Source organism: Corythoichthys intestinalis, chromosome 2, assembly GCF_030265065.1.
Source record: "Corythoichthys intestinalis isolate RoL2023-P3 chromosome 2, ASM3026506v1, whole genome shotgun sequence".
Lineage (NCBI taxonomy): Eukaryota > Metazoa > Chordata > Actinopteri > Syngnathiformes > Syngnathidae > Corythoichthys > Corythoichthys intestinalis.
Genome location: NC_080396.1, coordinates 64,389,355 through 64,398,982, shown reverse-complemented (window position 1 = coordinate 64,398,982; position 9,628 = coordinate 64,389,355).

Here is a 9,628-nt window from a genome sequence, read left to right as displayed (position 1 = left end):
CCATTAAGGCATAGGCCTAGCAGTGACTCTTCCAGTCCCCACACATTCACAGTAAGTACTTCTAAATGGGATTGAGTATGCAAAGAAAGAATTATTTGGTTTCAGATCATTTTTGGGCTAGTCACCCATGACTTAAAGTGCCTATGACAGCAAAAAACATGTTTATTTCATATTTCACACGGTATTTTATGCTCCGGAAAGAAATGGACTGCTTCGATGTGTGTGGAAGCGATGATTTATATATTCAGTTTTTTTGTATCCCGCACCATGAAAATGAGTGACTTCCTGGATTGAGGAAGAATGCAAATGTGATGTCACCCGGGTCAGCATCTCACAATGCACCATTGCTTTATAACATGCAGATGGACTGCGGATTCAGCTGGTTTTGCGGATTAATTCGTTTATTTTTCGCATCACACCAGCCAAATCTGCAGCAGGTTTTTGTTGCTGCACCAGGAAGAGGCGTATGAGCCTTTTTGGGTTTCTTAAAGTTCCCGTTCACCCCGGAGATTGGCCAAAACAAGTCCGACAACTGTGGGACCATTGGACTTACGAGGAAGTGAGTAACTACATGTTTTGTATTATGTCAAATACTGAGATCATGGCACACGTTTTAATAAGGAGGTGGCTTGCATTATGTGGCTGATTATCCACTGAGAAGGCCACTCTGCCGACGACCGGCGGCTTGTCGCACACCCCCCTCGGTCCTCTTCGCGTGCCCGCCGAGAAAACGCTATACTCGGCGTATTCTCATGAAGCCACCTGCTCTCATCTGCGGTTCGCCATATCGTTTAGACTTCCAGCCCCCTCTGCCCTCTTCGTGTGCCCAGCAATGGAGCACTATCCTCGGGTGGGGATCAAGCAGCCACGCCTCCTCCGACATCGGCCGGTTTGTCCGGCGATCATTCTCCAGCTGATGCCCCCTCAACGAGCATTCTTCCAGCAGCAGGGGAACGACGAGCTTGCCCAACGCCGATCTTTGAAGGCTGTCACCGTCGCCGCCCTGTGTGACATGAGGTGGGGTAGTTTTGTGCTAGTTTTTCGTTTTCGAAAGGCAAAAAAGATTGGAACAGCCGCTTGGCGGTCATTCTCTAGCTGCTTCTCCCTCAACGAGCACTCCTGCACGCAGCAGGGGAACGACGAGCTGTAACTTGCTCGCCACAAGATGTTAGTGAAGACAGTCAACCCCGCCGCCGTGCGATATGATCCGGGGTAGTTTTGTGTGCTTTTTCGTTTTCGAAAGGCAAGAAAAAGACTTGGAAGAGAAGCTCGGTTCGGGTAAGCATGTCAGCTAGCTGTCACGCCTCCTGCTTTGTTTGTGCTCTTTCCTCCATCTCCAAAGCCAGGGCAGGGATCTGGAATAAAATACCATTCGGTCAACAGTTTTGACCATTATGCAATAATTTTGTCCTGTCGTACTGAATAAACGCATTTTTAATATTTCATATTCCATATAGCACAAGACTGTTATTTGTCATGACAATACCATACTATTGGGGAAAAATACTTAGATAAAAAGAATATCCTGTAAAAATATTGGAGTAGAGAGACTGAAACAATGATGACATTTTGCTGCTCTGTGTCGTATTTTCCTCGTTCTGAATCTTCCCTCTCAACGGGCTGAATTCTAAATCAGGTGAAATCGTGACCCTGCCAACATCATCCTTCAGCTGGGGACAGTAGAGTGCTATAATGACAGGCGTGGCTAAACGGCAGATTAAAAGACTAATTTCTCATCATCTGCAGTTTGCCAAATTGTTGTATATAGACGAATCGTCTCAAAATATGATTGTAATTCAAATTATAATGTTATCTAAGATTTTTTTTGCTGTCGCAGGCACATTAAATAATGATGGGTAGTGTCCAAATTGAATGTCTTACAATAGCTATTCCTTGCAAACCATGTACATTTGAAATTTTGAATAGTCTATTTCTGCATATTTCTGGCTTGTAGAGGACAATTGAATGTGTTTGTTATTTTGTCTGACAATGCTGCATTACCTGTGTATTCTACATGTGAGCAAAAAGGCTATGTAGCACTTGAATTTACTTGGCATCAATGGCATTGCCTTCTAGAAAGATTGCACACAGATGTTTGTGAAAATAGTCAAGCGTAAGTTTATATGGCACATGCAAGCCACCACTTCAGAGTCTTATGACTCTCCTGAGCTCTTCAGCACCGTAGAACCGATGCTTCTGACTAAGTAACTTGTTGACGTGGGCCTGTCATCTACCTGTCTCTGGTCGGCCATCGAACTCCAGATTTACGCACCGGGGTTGTATAGCTATTACATCTGCTGTTATTTGTCATAAAAAAAGCACTGAACGGTGACCAAGTCTGAGGCTGCGATAAAAAGCGGTGGGCTGTGAGATGGCGCCCGTGCATCATCAATCAGACACAGTGGTGACACAGTGGGCCCCTCCACTGGGTGGTGGAAATTGATTTTTCTGTTAAGTCTCACCGATTAGGGTGTGAAAGAGGCAGTGAGGGGGAATGGGCTGAGATTAGATTGGAGGAAGAGGGTGCTGTGGAAAAAAATGCTGCAAATGCTGATGATTCAAAGTTGAAGCTTACATACTGACCCATCTATACTTACAAATGCACTCTAAATTTGTCCTTAGATGACGTTTTGATTAAATAGAGTTGATTCCTATATAAGAACAGGCTCTTATCTAAAAAATTTTCCCCCAGGAAATAATAAAAAATGTCACTATACTGGAGTGGTTTATGGTCATAACATGCAGGCAACATAGATTCCCTCTTATTGTGAAAGTGAGTGTAAATGTTGTTTCTCCATTTATGCCCTGTAATTTATTGGCCAAAGTCAGCTGGGAAGACGCGAACTCACCTGTGAGCCTGAAATCAATATGTGTTAGAAAATAAATGGATGAATGATACTGGTGACAATCATGTGGGCCATAGCTAAATAACGAGAAAATATTGAACTCATGATTCCAAATGTAGCATGGTCTATCGTAAGTGGGCAAATTTTAAACTCAAGGTTTACATTGGTTTTTAAGATCAGATCATTCATACATTAGTTTAAAAAAATAATGTAATTTAATAATTGTTTTTATTAATTTAATTTAAAAAAATGACTTTATAAAATTATTTACTCGCATATTTTAAACTTTTAAACAAATTACGTCACAATGAAAAAAAGTGTAACTGTAAAGGTCATGAATGTACTTCATAACTATTGCTTAATTGTATTTTTTTTGTTTGTTTGTTTGTTTTTTTTGTTACTGTCGCATTTCCCCCGATATTTTAGATGGTAAATAATTGATCCAAACAACGCAAACAAAGAAAAGGAGTAAATATTTGAAAAAGAAAATCTCGACCACTTCTTGATGTCTGCGATTTCTGCATCACGACGATTGTTATGCTGGTATTACCGTGTCTCACCCGTAAAATCCCCAAAACAGTCCGGCTGTGGCCAATCACAGCTGTGTCTTGACACTCAGTTGGTACATGCTACATGGAGTTTTTGGATCAAAATAAAGTAAGTAAGTGATAATATCTCGTTAAAATCATAGTGTCTTTAGTCATGCTCTCTCGTGCTCTCACCTTGAGTTACTGGAAAACCACAAAAACATATACATTGCTTTCGAACGCTAGCACGAGAATTATGGACACAGAATTATGGACACAGCAGGCTAACTGACTAGCAGTCTGTCCATTATCTTTCCGACCCTTGTTGCCGTTTAGATTCTTGATTATGGGATGATATAGATGTATTAGATCAGTACTTCTCAAATACTGGGCCGCAGAGCCATGCCAGAAGTGGTGCATGTGACCTTGGGAAAAACATACTTTTTTGCCGTACGAGAATAAACTGTACTTTCACACCCACTCAGTAAGTGGCAGTGGCGCTCTCATTTTCAGAGTGTGCGTAGTATTTTTGAACAGAATAAGAGCACACAGAAATGAATACAGTAGGAGACGAGTGAAGGCCAGTCTATTTACTGTGTGTAAAACTGTTTGCAGCGGACAGCGGGAAGTCAAATCAATTAAGATGTCACTTAAAGACATTAGAACCCGATCACAATGATAAGCTGCTTGATTGTTTTTCGGTGAAAACGTGCCAAATATTCTCAGCAATCGTCCCTGTTTGTCAATGTTACAGCAGTAAACCAGCATGCACTGTTAGCATGCTCAGTGCAAAATAACCACACACCCTAGCAAAGGAACTGATACTGCCTGCGGCAAAAATAAAAACTGTCGAATTACACTGTCGTTTAATTTGAATTCATTATTATTGATTGATTTTATGAAGTTTTGTTTTTCAGTATCAAATGGTCAAAAAATGTACCTTGAGTGTATTTTTACAGTTTGGATGTGACTTTTTTATTCAGGCAAATTGATGCATTTTAACTCTTTTCTGCTACAGACCAAACAATGTTAATAAAGATATATTTTACTCTGAGTGGTTTATGTTACTTTTTTCCTTTAATATAAAATGACAATGGTATGAAGAGGTGTACTTAAAATCAAGGCCGGCCCAGCCTATATGCAGAATATGCAGCTGCTTAGGGCTACCACTAGGGGGCCCCCAATCTGGCAAGCGCATTTTATACGTTGTTAATAGAGCATCGTGAATAATGTGGCGTGCTTTGCCATTTATCTATGCAAAAAATCCATTTTCTTGGCATTACAATCTGGCAACCTGGGGAGTGACTTTGAACTTGCTTTGCGATGATTGGTGCTCAAACTTGATTGGAAAATAGATGCACGAATATGTCGAAGAGAATTTATCCTTTGGAGCAGAGAAACGAAAGAAAAAGAAAATCAGAGAAGAAAAGAAACAACAGTATCAAGGTAATATAGCATGTTGTTGAAGTTGTTGTTGTGCAAGACACTATGACTTGAACGTTGTTGTCAGCTGAGCTTGTCAATATGTCGTACTGGTAATTGCCATTAGCCGCAGTGCCCCCGCCGCCTACGCGCCACCTAATATGGATTGCCGCCCCCCCCCAAGTCATTTCTGCCTGTCAAAACTGTCGCCACTTCCAGGATCGCTACTTTTATGCACAAGTTTACAGGAAATACACGCAGCGCCACACCATATGCTTCTATTTGTTATTTTCCAGGTGGTGAGAGCGCAACTGAGCATCGATTGTAACATCCCAAGTAATGATGTCAGGCTTATGTTGTTTTATAAAGATTTATTTCTATCACAACTCGGCGCCTGCTCGTAAAAGTGCTCTCCCTTCACTCTCGTTCCTGCGTGATGCATTCAACTGCGATCACGAAAAAAACAGTGATGACAAAATAATGACAGTAATGTGTAGTGATTTCAAAATTTGCCGCGGGCAAGTAATGAATTTCCGGTTCAGAGGTAAACTGCGTGGGCGACGACGTAACACATTAGGCTTCTCCTTTCTACGCATGCGTAGTTTGCGCAAATGCAGGCGTACCTTGCAGAAAGGGGGGTGGGGGGGGGCTTAAACGCACTTTAAACGAAGTGTGGAAAGGTAAAAAAATAGCCGGAAAAATACCCTGGAGAAATTTATCTCATTGCATTTACTGTATATCGAACATTATTATCAAGTAGTATGCCATGTATCAACCTACGGTGAATCTACTTAATTAGTTGAGCATTCCTCACAGTACACGTTTTTGTTGACGAATATTTTCCTGGGCTGAATTTTGTTCCACGTAATCATATGAGCTATTGAGAAGTATCTCAGTATGGAATTGGAGGTAGAGTGCCGTTCTCTTCACAAAATGATGATTTCCCCAAATGCCCAATTCAAGGTAATGCTGGGCAATGTCGTGTACATAGTTAAGAGATCAAGAATCAAGAAAAATGCACATAAGGTTACAATTTTAATACATTTTTACAAAAATATGGGCCCCTTGGTATTATTTTGCTTAGGGCCCCCAAATGGCCTGGGCCGGCCCTGCTTATAATGATATTTTTCGAGACAAATGGTACTATTTACAGTGACGGCAAAGAGTTGGGGGGGGGCGCGAAACCTTTACGTCTTCGTGGGGGGGCGTAACAGAAAATAATTGAGAAGCACTGTATTAGATACATTAGATGCTCAAATTATATAGTGTGGGTCCTAGGCTTCAATGCTAAATATAATTGCTTAAATGCTCGGTGGTACCTACCTCCGTTTCTTTCCCCGAGCTGCTCCTCTGCTCTGACCTGTGCCACAATGCTCCCCTCCTTTGCGCCTTGCCTCCCCTCCCCCACCAGCGAAGTTTAAACATACAGGACTGTCTCAGGAAATTAGAATATTGTGATAAAGTTCTTTACTCTCTGTAATGCAATTAAAAAAACAAAAATGTCATACATTCTGGATTCATTACACATCAACTGAACTATTTCAAGCCTTTTATTATTTTAATATTGCTGATTTTGGCTTACAGCTTAAGAAACCTCAAAAATCCTATATCAAAAAATTAGAATACTTCCTCAGACCAAGTAAAAAAATAATTTTATAACAGCAAAACTAAATCAAACATTTGAAAATGTCCATTGATGCACTCAGTACTTGGTTGGGAATCCTTTTGCACGGATTACTGCATTAATCCGGCGTGGCATGGAGGCAATCAGCCTGTGGCATTGCTGAGGTGTTATTGATGCCCAGGATGCTTCGATAGCGGCCTTCAGCTCATTTGCATTTGTAGGTCTGGTGTCTTTCATCTTCTTCTTAACTATACCCCACAAATTCTCGATGGGGTTCAGGTCAGGGGAATTAGCAGGCCAATCAAGGACAGTGATGCCATGGTCAGTGCACCAGTTACTGGTGGTTTTGGCACTGTGGGCAGGTGCCAGATCATGCTGGAAAATGACATCCTCATCTCCATAGAGCTTTTCAGCAGATGGAAGCATGTAGTGCTCTAAAATCTCTTGGTACACAGTTGCATTTACTCTGGACTTGATGAAACACAGTGGACCAACACCAGCAGCTGACATGGCTCCCCAAACCATTGCTGACTGTGGGAACTTCACACTGGATTTCAAGCAACTTGGATTTTGCTCCTCTCCAGCCTTTCTCCAGACTCTGGCGCCTTGACTTCCAAATGAAATGCAAAACTTGCTTTCGTCTGAAAAGAGGACTTTGGACCACTCTGCAACTGTCCAGTGCTTCTTCTCCATAGCCCAAGTCAGACGCTTCTTCCGTTGTCTTGAGTTCAGAAGTGGCTTGACCATGGGAATACGGCTATTGTAGCCCATTTCCCGGACACGTCTGTGAACTGTGGCTTTTGATACCTGGACTCCAGCTTCAGCCCACTGTCTTTGAAGCTCCCCCAAATTCTGGAAGCGGCTCTTCTTCACAATTTTGTTAAGGCTGCGGTCATCTCTCTTGGTTGTGCAGCGTTTCCGGCCACATTTTTCCCTTCCAACAGACTTTTTGTGGATATGCTTTGAAACTGCACTCTGTGAACAGCCTGCTCTTTGAGAAATTTCTTTTTGTGTCTTACCCTCCTGATGGAGGGTATCAATGATGGTCCTCTGGACAGCAGTCAGATCAGCAGTCTTCCCCATACTTGTGATTTAGTTTACTGAACCAAGCTGAGTGTTTTTAAGGCTCAGGAAACCCTCGCAGGTGTTTCGAGTTAATTAGATGATTCAGGTGATTAGTTGAATAGCCTACTTGTATACTTTTTCATGATATTCTAATATTTTGAGATAGGATTTTTGAGTTTTCTTAAGCTGTAAGCCAAATTCAGCAATATTAAAATAATAAAAGGCTTGAAATAGTTCAGTTGATGTGTAATGAATCCAGAATGTATGACATTTTTGTTTTTTTAATTGCATTACAGAAAGTAAAGAACTTTATCACAATTTTCTAATTATCTGAGACAGTCCTGTAATACTACATCTTGACTAACACTTAGCATTTAGGCAGACTACAAAAACGTACACTGCAGCTTTTTTAATTGAATAATTTATGTTATGTACAATGTATCTTTTGATGCAAATGTTTCCTCTTTTCCCTATTCTAAAGGATCACGCACTTCCTCAGAAACGACTTGACTCTGAAACGAAAGTAAACAGGAGAGCTTGATTATGGAGAGAGAGGAGGTTGGTATATCCTATTTCTAGCCATTTGAGACAGCCATGATGCAAACACAAAGCAATGCAAAGTTTAAATTAAGTCCTGTATGAAAAAAATAGCTTTCACAAATGGAGTCAAGGTAAAACTCTCACTTGAATGTGCTCTAGAATGATAACATATGCCTGAAAATAAAGCAATACGCCCCCCTTTAAAAATATAATGGTTACCGTATTTTTTGGACTATAAGTCGCACCTGAGTATAAGTCGCACCAGCCCCAAAAATGTGCAACGAAAAGGAAAAAAACATGTATAAGTCGCACCGGAGTATAAGTCACATTTTTGGGGGGAAATTTCTTTGATAGAATCCAGCAAAAAGAACAGACATGTCATCTTGAAAGGAAATTTAAAATACAATAGAGAACAACAGGCTGGATTATGGTATGCTAACATTACATGACGCTAGAAGTTAGATCGGGCCTAAAAAATCCAACCCGACCCGACCGGCCCGCAGGAATTATAGCCCGACCCGGCCCGATCAATTAACTTGATTTGCTTACCGGAGCCCGAAAACCCCCGAAATTTTATGTTTTATTTGTAGGCATGAGCCTGAAAAAAAAAAAAAAAAAAAATTTATGTTTAATTCGTGAGGACTCAGGAGAAGGAGGAAATGTGGGGATGTGATGCGGGGTTGCGTTTTGTGTGATCACGTTTGTGACGATGCCGGTGCATATATGCAAAATGATAACAAATTATAGCCTGTCTTTTGTAACGAATTCTCCCAGTTAAACAAGACTGTAGGATGGATATTCAATAAACATTTATCTTTTATATTTGTCTGTCGTTCTAATAGGCAGATAGTGGATTTGACATTTATTTTAATCTCCTCGAGTTGGCAGAAAAAGAACACAAGTTTTCTCAATGTTTAAATAGTCTACATATTTATATGATCATTATAAATGCGTTTACACAACGAAATAACGCTGGAGAAGTTTGTAAAATATATTCCTCGCATAAGACCAAAGCACCACATTCGTTTACATTCAGTGAAGCTGACACAGGTTTCTGTATAGCATATTCAACAATCATTTTGAATCCTTTCCATACACCACTCCTACCGCAGTTGTTTGCTTTTCAATTCCCCTGTCTTTAGTTTGTTTTTCACTCCTATAGCTGCTCCGTATCGAAAAGGAAACACCAGGATGCTCGCGGAGGGCACCAGGCGGGAGGGGAAGTTTGAAAAGAGAGGGGCCACTGGGTTCACGTGTGCAGGCATGCACAGCGCCTTCTCTGTTTTTTCCAAATTATTTATTTTATTTAACATCCAGACATCGTTTTAGTATAAATATATATATATATATTTTTTTTAAAGTTAGCGAGAGAGAAGTCGGCCCGACCCGACCGTAAATAATGACGCATAAGTCGCTCCAGGGTATAAGACGCACCCTCTGCCAAACTATGAAAAAAAACTGCGACTTATAGTCCGAAAAACATGGTATATTTATTCATGGAATTGATTTAAAAGAAACTGGTCATGATGTTATTTATATTCAAGATAGCATCAATCGATATCCTTTCAAAGTTTGATCATGATTGATAATAACTCATTCAGGTT